General features: G+C 39.1%; 1 pseudogene; it reads left to right on the top strand.

The window, feature by feature from the left end:
* LOC137625264 (putative neural-cadherin 2) overlaps nucleotides 1–12,053 on the top strand; it is an 80,039-nt pseudogene that overhangs the window by 14,526 nt on the left and 53,460 nt on the right.

The raw sequence follows: 12,053 nt of genomic DNA, 5'->3' as shown, positions 1-12,053 counted from the left end.
AGTGAACTTTAGGCTGGGAGACGTACCACGAACCTTGCCAATACGAACCAAGTAATGTAAAAGAGCAGTGATTTACTTATTCAAAAAAAATTATTACATTTCAATGGTATAGAATTTTTCTGATATTTTGGTTTAATTTTAAAGTAAATTGATATTTAATTCCTTTTTTTAGATTGTTATAAACGATATATTTTCAATTCAGAAAATGATTAAAAGGCGAATCATGTTTAACCTTTTACATCGCCTGGAAATTCCTGTAAAGGTTAAAGATGATCGTCTAGATATTTATTCTCTTGCAATATATGAACAAATCTTGAAACGATTTTCGAAATAAAAATGCACAAGAGAAATTGTTTTATGACAGTGGAAACCTCTGCGAACATTTGCATATTTTATATGCGTTCCAAATAGTTCCAGTATTTTTACACTTCCAACCAACTGTAAAATTAACAAGTATAAAAGCATAGTCAGAATATATTGGGAATAGCTCGGAAATCTACCAGTATTGTTGCAACATGCGAACCTATATGATAATTTATTTCAACGCCATTACTAAGCCTGACCTTTATACCTTACTGAGCTGACGTGGAAGGCAAGTGGTATGCTTTTTCTTGTGCCGTTACAAAGACAATGTTCCCAGTTACTACTACCAAGACTGTTGGAGCCGTAACACATGGTAAAACGGAATATATCTTTACCTGTAATTAATTAAGAAAATTTAGAAGCAATGCCATAGAATTAAGGAAGTTAGAAACACTAACTAAAGATGTTGCCCGTATATTAGACAGGCTCTGGAAGTTATGAGGTAAAAGTATGCAAGTTGTGTTGTCTTGTGTAGGAGGTAAGTAATGATAATGAACTTTCTGCAGAGTGTAGTGCTTTCCACTTATGCTGCTAATATTGTGGGCGTGCCCAAAATTATAGTGTTGTGGAGAAAGCAACAACGAACTTGGAACATTCTTTTAAAGGTTTAAAGGCTGCTCATGAATGGCAGGGGCCAGGGACAGTGACATTGCCCTATCGACCTGGACAATGCCCTAGAAACTGACCATAAATATATATATACATATATATATTTATATATATATATACATATATATATATATATATATATATATATATATATGTATATATATTTATATATATATGATCAGCCCCCAAGCCCACTCTCCATCCGAGCTAGGACCCATGAGGGCCACGCAATGGCAGCTGATTAATCGACAGATACACCTATAGGCTCATCCAAACCCCTCACCCTTAGCTCACAAGGATGGTTAGGTTTCAGTGACCAAAGAAATTAATGAGTCTGAGCGGGACTCGAACCCCAGTCTGGCGTTCACCAGTCAGGGACGTTACCACATCGGCCAGCACATCCCAGAACAAATGCAACTATTTCTAGTCCACTGCAGGACAAATGCCTCGTCTTTATTTAAGTCTGGGGTTTGGCCAGTTGTCATCACCATAATGACCAGTATTGATTGGTGATGATGGTGGGAGACTTTTGTCTGATAGTTCACAGGAAACCAATTTACAATGTGCCCATGACATTAAGGTATCCCCATACACGTATGACTGCATGTACTCCAATCCAGTGAATTATTACATTTGAGTGTATATCAAACGAACATATTTTGTGTACCCTGAGTAGGTGTGTACCCTGTGTACCCTGTTTATGTAAGCAGCACGTGCGTTCTCCCACCGTATGTCAGTGTATCTAACGAGGTTACGCCGGAGCCAATCTCTCAGATGGGCTCCAAATGGATCGAGTTTACTCGCTCTCTAGTCTGGCGTTATGTGAGAGTGGCACAGTTGTGAGGGAATTGATATTAGGCAATTTATTGGGATATGTTACTCGAAATTGCTGTTATTGAGGCTTTGGAATGAGTAATTCATTGGGTAATAACTCGATGAATAAATGGGGTTGTTGTTACCTCCGCCAACGAAGTTGGAAGGAGGTTATGTTTTCGCTCCGTGTTTGTGTGTGTGTGTGTGTGTGTGTTTGTTTGTGAACAGCTTCCTGACCACAATTTTAATCTTAGAGTGATAAAACTTGCAGGGATTTATGTTATGTAAAAATAAAGCTTGAAGTGATTAAATTTTGGAAGGTCAATGTCAAAGGTCAAGGTCACGGTCGAGCAAAAGGTCGAGAAATAAGCAGCGCTGTCCGAGTTTATGTTTTACCTCCTGTTTGTGTGTGTGTGTGAACAGCTTCCTGGCAACAGTTTTAATCGTAGAGTAATGAAACATACAGTGATTAACTGCTATGAAAAAAATTAGAAATGATTAAATTTTGGAAGGTCGTCACGGTTAAGCAAAATGTCCAATTCACGTAATTATCCATAAGTTTGGACATCGTTTTTTACAGAGACTTTAAACGTGGTTCATATTTGAGTGATTAAAAATCCACACCAATTAATACTTGTTAAGGTCAGAGGTCAACGTCGAGTAAAAGGTCGAAAAATAAGTTGCCGCTGAGGTCTGCGCTCTAGTGAGCGCCCCTCTAGCTTAAAAGGAAACTGAAGTAATTCAGACGATTATTTGCTGTGTTTAGTTAAATTGAAAGAAATGAAATTATTAACTTAACAATTTCACCTAACATTGAAATAATTACATAATTATAGACTCCTTGAGCATTATGCATTTTTTTTTTTTGTTCGGAGGGATTTTATGATAATGTTCCTAGTATCATACAAACCCTCATATGAAATCATCAATTGAATGGGATCCCCGGCCCCAGCCATGTGGTTTATGATTCAAATTCTATATATTCTTCCTTTTATTACTTCAGTAGTAAATAATGATTTCAGATATTGTTTTAGATATTAAGTTAATGTGTTCTAACATTAATAATTATGAGAGAGAGAGAGAGAGAGAGAGAGAGAGAGAGAGAGGAGAGAGAGAGGGAGAGAGGAGAGAGAGAGAGAGAGAGAGAATATGACTAAAATTTAGGCAGTTTAGTTGAAAAGGGATATACAACAACGATTTTATTATTATTATTATCATCATTATTATTATTTTTATTATTATTATTATTATTATTATTATTATTATTACTATTATTATTTTTATATTAGGTGAACGTCACAGACGTGAACGACAACCCGCCGTTCCTGGCAAAACCCGAAGAAGTGCAAGTGCTGGAGAACGCCAAGCCCCAGGTCGTGGCCGAGGTCAAGCTGGGTGACCCCGACGACTGGAGAGAAGGTCACGGTCCTCCCTTCACGATAGCCTTAGATCCGAGAGCTCCTCCCCACATTAAGTCAGCGGTCAAAGTCAGATTCGAGAAAAGTAAGTATAGTCAGATGAGTCTGCCCCTCTCCTATTGTCCTTCCTGGTCTTAAGAAATTGTCAAAAACATCACGTTATTTCAAGTGGGTCTGCCCCTGTCATATTGGCCATCTTATCTTGAGGAATTGTCAAAATTTTTGGGCTATTTCAAGTGGGTCTGCCCCTGTCATATTGTCCTTCTTTCTTCATAGTCTTGAGAAATTGCCAAATCATCGGGTTATTTCAATTGGGTCTTCCCCTCTCATATTGGCCTTCTTATCTTGAGAAATTATCAAAACCATCAGGCTATTTCAAGTGGGTCTGCCCCTGTCTTATTGTCCTTCATTCTAGTCTTAAGAAAATGTCAAACCCATCAGGTTATTTCAAGTGGGTCTGCCCCTCTCATATTGTCCTTCTTATCTTGAGAAATTATCCAAACCATCTTGTTATTTCAAGTGGGTCTGCCCCTGCCATAATGTCCTTCTTCCTAGTATTGATAAATTGCCAAAAACCATCAGGTTCGCTCAAGTGGGTGTGCCCCTGTCTTATTGTCCTTCTTTCTGGTACTGAGAAATTGTCAAAACCATCTTGTTATTTCAAGTGGGTCTGCCCCAGTAATTTTGTCCTTCTTATCTTGAGAAATTGTCAAAACCATCTTGTTATATTCAAGTGGGTCTGCCCCTATCATATTGACCTTCTTATCTTGAAATTGTCAAAACCATAAGGTTATTTCAAGTGGGTCTGCCCCTGTCATATTTTCCTTCCTTCTTCCTGGTATTGGAGAAATTGCCAAAATCACCATATTATTAGAGACCTGAAATTATATAGATGGGCCGGCCCCCTCCTTGCATGGCTCTCATTCTTTCTGATATTTGTTTTAAATGGGTCTGCTCCACTCACTACTTCCCTTCCTCCCGCAGGAGGCGACGAAGGGAGAGGCGTGGGCGTCGGTGTCGACCAAAAGCGCCCTGGACCGAGAGGAGCGACGCGCCCTTTTAGTTCCTTTGCTGGTGGGGGATGCTGGATCTCCACCGCTCTCCGCCACCCGTGACCTTGACCCTCCACGTAGCTGACCTCAATGACAATCCTATGGCGCCAGCGTCAAAGGTCATCACTGTACATACGGTCCAGGGTGAGAGAGAGAGAGAGAGAGAGAGAGAGAGAGAGAGAGAGAGAGAGAGAGAGAGAGAGAGAGAGAGAGAGAGAGAGAGGAGGCACTGTGTGATTCATGTTGGATTTTTGAATTAATGGAAGATTCTTTTTATCAAAAGAGTAGTTTCGTTCAGAAGAGAGAGGAGAGAGAGAGAGAGGAGAGAGAGAGAGAGAGAGAGAGAGAGAGAGAGGCATGGAGGTCAGTGTGTGACCCATTTGGATGTTTGTAATAATGGAGGATTCTTGTTATCAAAATAGCAGTTTCGTTTCAATAAAAGAGAGAGAGAGAGAGAGAGAGAGGAGAGAGAGAGAGAGAGAGAGAGAGAGAGAGAGAGATTTTACTAGTCATTTTTCACTCAATGGTTTTGTGTTGAAACAAATAATGCAAAAAAAAAAACATTACTTTTATAAGGTAAAATAACGCTGATTTAAATGTCTTGTTTTAAAATTGGTTCTGTCGTCTTCAGTTTTTTTTTCTGCATTCAATTCTCATTTCATTCTGACTAGTTTTTCTTCTTCCATTTTTTTATCATTCGTGTCTTCTTACTGCCTTCCTTTTGTGATTTTATTATTTCGTATTTTTTTCCTTTTTCTCTTTCCCTCAAATACTGTATTTTATTTGTCCTCATGTTCTAATTCTTACATATGTTTTCCATGTTCTATCATTTAGTATTCTTCTTTTAGTAGTAGTCTATTGAAAACATCAATGTCTAACAATTTGTTGGACGGGAGTTCGAATCACACAGATGGGTTTGGGGAAGCCTATAGGTGTACCTACTGAGTCACCAACAGGCTATTGCCTGACCCTCCCTGGTCCAGCTTATATGGGACGGGGCTGTGGGTGCTGATCATATGTACATATGGTCAGTCTCTTGGGCATTGTCCTGTCCTTTGCCACTGCCACTCATGAGTAACCTTTAAATCTATATACCTTCAATCTCATCCATTTGTGTTTCTCCCTCTCCTCAGTTTCGTTTTTTCTTTAGTTTTTCGTCTAATTATTTTCATTTCTATCTTCTTTTGTTTCCTTTCATTCCCATCTTTTTGCTCCTCCTCCTCCTCTTCTTCTTTTCATTTCCCTTATTCCCATCCTCTTTCTTTTCTTTTATCTTATTCCCATCCTCTTCCTTTCCTATTTCTTCATTCCCATCCTTCTCCTTTCATTTTCACTCATTCCCCTCCTCTTCCTTTCCTTTCCCCTCATTTCCGTCCTCTTCCTTTCCTTTTCTCTCATTCCCATCTTCTTCTTTTCCTTTTCCCCTCATTCCCATCCTCCTCCTCCTTTCCTTTTCTCCCATTCCCTTATTTTTACTCTTCCTCCTCTCCTTTCCTTCACTTTTCCCTCATTCCCATCCTCTTGCTTTCCTTTTCCCTCATTCCCTTCTATTTACTCTTCGTCCTTTCATTTTCTCTCATTCCCTTCCTTTTACTCCCCCTCCTCCTTCCCCTCATTCTCACCAGTTTGCTCCTCCTCCTAACCTCCTACCCTCAACTAACACCCCCTCCCCTTTTATCTCATAAACCCACCAGCTCTCTCAGCCCCCGTTTCAGTCCTCAATTGCATTTCCTCCCTCCTGCAGTATTGCTTTATCTAGCCCCACGCCCTTCCTTCTCGCAGCCCCAGACGACGCCAGTCCCTCTCGGCAGGATATACGTGAAGGACCCCCGACGACTGGGACGCCGCCTCCAAGACTTACCGCTGGAAACAGCAGCATCCGAATTTTTTGCTCAATACGAAGACGGGAGATCTCTCAATGAAGCCTGCTACTAGAGATGGGAGGTGAGGTGCCAGTTATTATTATTATTATTGTAGTAGTAGTAGTAGTAGTAGTAGTAGTAGTAGTAGTCAAGTGACAACCTTAGTTTGAAAAGCAGGATGCTATAAATCCAAGGGTTAAATCAAGTAAATTCACGCCCATTCATACATGTTAAGGACAAAGGTCAAGGTCAAGGTTGAGCTAAAGGTCGAGAAATAAGCTGCTACGGCCGGAGGTCTGCGCTCTACTGAGTGCCCCCTCTAGTTGTTATTATTATTATTATTATTATTATTATTATTATTATTATTAGCTCAGCTACAACCCTAGTTGGAAAAGCAGATGCTATAAGTGCAAGGGCTCCAACCATAGGTGGAAAAGCAGGATGTTATAAGCCCAAGGGTTCCAACAGGGAACAATTAATCAGCGACGAAAAAAAATAATAATTATTATTATTATTATTATCATTATTATTGTTGTTGTTGTTGCTGTTACAAGCTAAATTTTAACCCTAGTTGGAAAAGCAGGATGCTATAAGCCCAAGGGCTCCAACAAGAAAAACTAGCCCAGTCAGGAGAAAGAATAAGGAAGTAATCAAAATACAAGAGAAGTAATGATCAATTAGAATAAAATTTTAAGAACAGTAACAACTTTGAAATAAATATTTCTTATATAAACTGTCAAAAGATACTTATGTCAGGCTGTTCAACACGAACAGCCGTAACCAGAGAGAGGGCTCCAATGTAGTTATTGTCTGACCAGTTAAAGGACCCAATAACTCTCTAGTGGTAGTATCTCAACGGGTGGCTGGAACCCTAGCCAACCTACTGCTAAGTTCACATCTTGGGGTGTACAGTAAGCGACACTTGCTTTTCAACCTTTTATTTCCGAATCTAATTCCTGTTTTCCATCTTTTGTCTAGCAATGTTTAACGTTTATTTCATAGCTTTAGACAAATTGTTTTATATTTTTGAAAATATGTTTTCTCCTGTAGATTTGCATTAAAGTGGGTTTGTAAATTCTTCTTTAAAACAAAATCGATGCTGACACTTGCACGAATTTGTGGCACGCATTGTCACGACTCGAATCGTGAACTGGCGTGAACTCCTCGTGAACTTGCGTGAAGTGTTCGTAAACCCGTCGTGACATTGTGGAATGTCGTGGCGAGAATTTTGAAATGTTAAAAATTTTAGTCGCGACAAAATTTCGTGACAGGGTCGTGAACTATGTGCGAACTGTTCGTGAACTCGTCGGGACGATGCGGGAAGTGTGCAAACTATTAGCAAACTATGCGCAAACTATGCGTGAACTCGTCGTGTACTCGTCGTGCACTCGTCGTGCCAGTTCGTGTCAATGTGGACAGGTCAGCTGTGATTCTGAGGTAATTGTTGCTCTTTTATTGATCTTCCAGTTCGTGCCACAAAATGTCACGACTTGCCACGACAAATTCGTGGCAAAAAGTCGTGCAAGTGTCAGGGTACCCAAATTGCGTTTGAGAGAAATTAGTTTTTAAAAAATTATAAGTATCTTAATATTTCTTCTATTTACACATTTTAATATAAATGTAGGATAAATAATTTAAGATATGTTGTATAGATATTCTTCTGTGTGAAAAAAATTTATAGTGGAATTTAAATTTCTGAAAAATTTCTAGCGTAAATTTTGACTGAAATTGCTATACAACGTAAAATAGAAATTTGCTCATATTTCTCTGATGGTGTAATCCTTTGGTTTTTAATTAATTGATTTAGTTTTATTGAGGCTTGAATAAAATTTATTACATATTTAATTCCTGTTTTTTCTATATCCGTTTGGAAACAAATAATTGGTAAATATTTGAGTTATAAAACATGAACAAAAATATGATTTCATATCAGCTAGCAACTAGTACATAATTAATTAATAAAACGAAAACTATCAACCTATAAATTATTTTAATAAACTTATATATCCAACAATATCACAATAAAAAAAACCTTCTAAATAACGCCATTTATTTCTCTCCTCCAGCTATGACCTGGGCTTTTCTGTCAGCGATGCCAGCCAAGGTCAATCTGGGGTCAACGCTAATGTCACCGTGAGGGTCAAATCCTTAAGTTATCGTGAGGTTAAAGCCGCCACGCCTATAACCTTGGCCATAAATCCCTACCGTATTGTCCGAGAAGAGAAGGTGAGGTCAGGGAACACAGAGAGAGAGAGAAGAGAGGAGAGAGAGAGAGAGAGAGAGAGAGAATTCCTCACATTGTTTAAAAATATTATGACTACTGTCTAGAGGTCTTCCTGGAGAGAGAGAGAGAGAGAGAGAGAGAGAGAGAGAGAGAGAGAGAATTCTCACATTGTTTAAAAATACTGACTAATGTCTAGAGGTCTTCCTGGAGAGAGAGAGAGAGAGAGAGAGAGAGAGAGAGAGAAATTAACTCTCACATTGGTTAGAAATAAAAAGAATATGATTTGCCTAGACGTCATTCTGGTCAAGAGAGAGAGAGAGAGAGAGAGAGAGAGAGAGAGAGAGAGAGAGAATGTAATTTATGTAGTGGAATTGTCAGGTAAAATGATAGAAATACTATGAAAGCTATTTTTACAAGTAATCTAGGTAGCTGAACAATAACGTAAAAGTTAGAGAGAAACTTAGAAACTTCAGATATTACTATTGCAACTATACCAACAAAAACAACAATCAATCTAATTATTATTATTATTATTATTATTATTATTATTATTATTATTATTATTATTATTATTATGGCACAGAATAATATGAACCTCCTGGACTACTTGGTGTCCATGGTAAGAGAGTGGGTGTCCTTCAGCAAGGAAGAAGTGGAAGCAGTGTCCGTCCAGCAGGTCAAAGGTCCTCCTACGCCATCTACCCGGATATGGCTGACCTCACCTTCTCCTACGAACCTTCATCATATCCTCCTACACAGGAAACAGGAGGTGAGTTTGCGTCCCATTGTGGTGGTCAGTTTTGTCTCCAGAGTATGTGACCTTTGTAGTTGCTTTTGGACGAACTGGGTCAGTAATTGAAATGTGTACTAACAAAAGACCACCATCTAACATAGGGTTCCCTACCTAACCTAACCTACGGTCCCCCACCTAACCTATCCTAGGATATCTAACCTAACCTACGGTCCCCCCACCTAACCTAACTTAGCAATCCCCACCTAACCTAACATATGGATCCCCACCTAACCTAACCTATGGTCTCCCTCCTAACCTAACTTATGGTTCCCGACTTAAGGTACCTTGATAAACAAGAAGGTGGGCTGTCCCATGTCCCTCAATGGATTTCAATTTTGTTGGTTTAGAAATTACATTATCAATGTTATTTCAGTCATTAGGCCATAAATATGATTTCAAGTAACTGAAGGGACTACTCTGTTCTGTATTCAACTTTCCATTTCCCATGTTTTTCCTACTTAAGTCTAGATCCTTGTCACCTTCAAAAAGACTCTGTGGGTACTTATCTTTTATTTTTCTTATTGAATGAATGATCAGATCATGTTCCAGTAATTGAAAACTAAATTGAAATGACCGTTTAAATATATGGTTTATGTTGTTTAGTATCGCCACATTAAATAATAATGTCTCGCTAATTGAAGTTATCAGTCAGTAGCTAAAAACAACTTCTAATACCCTTTTAAATATACTGATATCCACTTCCAAGAATTTTTCATATCATAACAATGTACATTGAAAGGAGGAATGTTCAGGTAGTGCCTATCTAGCACTAACCACTGTTAGACCTAATGGATAATATGGGGATGCCTTATTCTAAACCTGCTTTCTACATTTCATTCTATGTCCTGTTTTGGAATTCAAATCTTCGTTACTACCTAGAATAAGGGGGCACAATAAAATTTTTAAGTAACATCCTATGCAAATACCCTCTTTGTTAGTGTAATTTTTAGCAATGAGAGTGGCAAAGATTGATTATGTCTGCGGTAGTTGAAAATGTACAGTAGAGGTAGGGGAAGAGTGGCATTGGAAGTGACAGTGAGTATTTTTGTCTAATGTTATTAAAAGTTCTAGAGCTGGATAGGAGTAGAACTTGTAGTGCTGGAAAGGCTCAGGGAGGATGAAAGATATGTTGTGTTAGTCCCTTTTTTCTTAATTAGAAAGGATGAAATATGTCATACATTTATTAAAAAAAAAATAAGTTAGGACCAATAGAATGGCCTCAAAATAAAATCATTGATGGTAATTATAGTGGTAATGATAATGTTGATGATTTTACAGCTGGAGCATGCGATGGGTGTAAGTGTACTGGACGTGGGTGTTGGAGCTTGTAAGGAGAACTCCCACGACCAGTCTAGCATTTGCAGGGAGGGGCTGCTCTGCCAGAGTGTCTCCGGGCAGTGGTTTTTCAGTGGTTGATGCCAACACCTCTGCTCTGGTGGGACCCTGGGTCAAATATTCAAAATGGCTGCAGCTGCCAAAGTCCACATGAGTTCGAAGACGACACATGTTCTACCAACACTTGTTTGAATGGAGGCAGGTGTATTCCTACTGATACTGGGACTAGGTAAGGTTAAAGGACATCTGTACTATGTGATGTATACAGGATGGATGGGTATATATACAGTATATATATATATATATATATATAACGTGGTGAAAGATTTTGCATATCACCATGATTAGCAAAGCTGTACCAGGATGGTTTACTGCGAGCAATCAGACAAAAATCTCCCACCATCACTAATCCACAGTTAGCCAGCATGGTGATTAAAACCTGCCAAACCCCAGACATGATTAATAATATGTCTGAGGTCTTTGTCCTGCACGTGACTAGAAATGGTGGCATTTGTCGTTTTATATATATATATATATATATATATACATGTGTGTGTGTACAGTACAGAGTATATATTATTACATTTCCTTCTTTTCTAAGTCCTAATTTAATTCTTTAAATTAATTTCTCCTTCAGGTGTATCTGCCCACATGGAACATCTGGCTTTAGATGTAAGGTACTCATCCGTCACTTCGAGGGTGGAGGTGGAAAAGGGGGGAGGGGCAGGAGGTGGAGGAGGAGGAGGCAGTGGTGGAGGACCGGTAGCACTCAGTACGGGTAGTGGGTATCGTGGTGGCGGATGGGCATGGGGTGCCATCCATACCCTCCTGCGCCGACGTCCACATCAGTTTGGATTTTTTTACCAGTAGCAAAGATGCTACGCTCTTGTACTCAGGCCCCGATCACCTAGTGATGCCCTCCTCAACATTCAGTGACATGTTCTCCCTCGAGCTACGTGGCGGGAAACCCTCGTTGCAACTGGACCTTGGAGCTGGCCCGTCAGTCCTCAGTCTCAACGCTTCCTATTCGCTTGCGGATTCGTCGTGGCATAGACTAGATGTAATCTGGAAGGACGAGGTGAGTTTACATCATGTCTCATTTACTTATGTGAGTAAGATTATACATTGGAGGAAAGGAATACCCAGGATTTTACATGGTCTGGATATGTATAGAATATAGAAAAGGATAGTTTGGTCATGTCTCGTTACTTTGTGTGAGCAAGCTTATACATTGAAGGGAAGAAATTCCCATAGTTTTACATGGGCCTGATATGTATAGAAAATAGAAGAGGATAGTTTGATTATGCTGCGTTACTTGTGTGAGCAAGATTATACATTTAAGGGAAGAAATAGCCAGGGTTTTACATGGTCTGGATTTATATAGAAAGTAGAAGAGGATAGTTTGATCATGTCTCATTTACTTGTGTGAGTAAGATTTATACCTTGAAGGGAAGAAATAGCCAGAGTTTTGCATGGTCGAGATATGTATAGAAAATAGAAAAGGATGGTTTGATCATGTCTCATTTACTTTTGTAATATTATACACTTAGAGAAAGGAATAGAAAGGGTTTTACATGGCCTGGA

This window comes from Palaemon carinicauda, chromosome 32 (assembly GCF_036898095.1).
Source record: "Palaemon carinicauda isolate YSFRI2023 chromosome 32, ASM3689809v2, whole genome shotgun sequence".
Classification (NCBI taxonomy): Eukaryota; Metazoa; Arthropoda; class Malacostraca; order Decapoda; family Palaemonidae; genus Palaemon; species Palaemon carinicauda.
The sequence above is the reverse complement of the archived record's forward strand: the minus strand, read 5'-3'. Positions and strand labels throughout refer to the sequence as shown.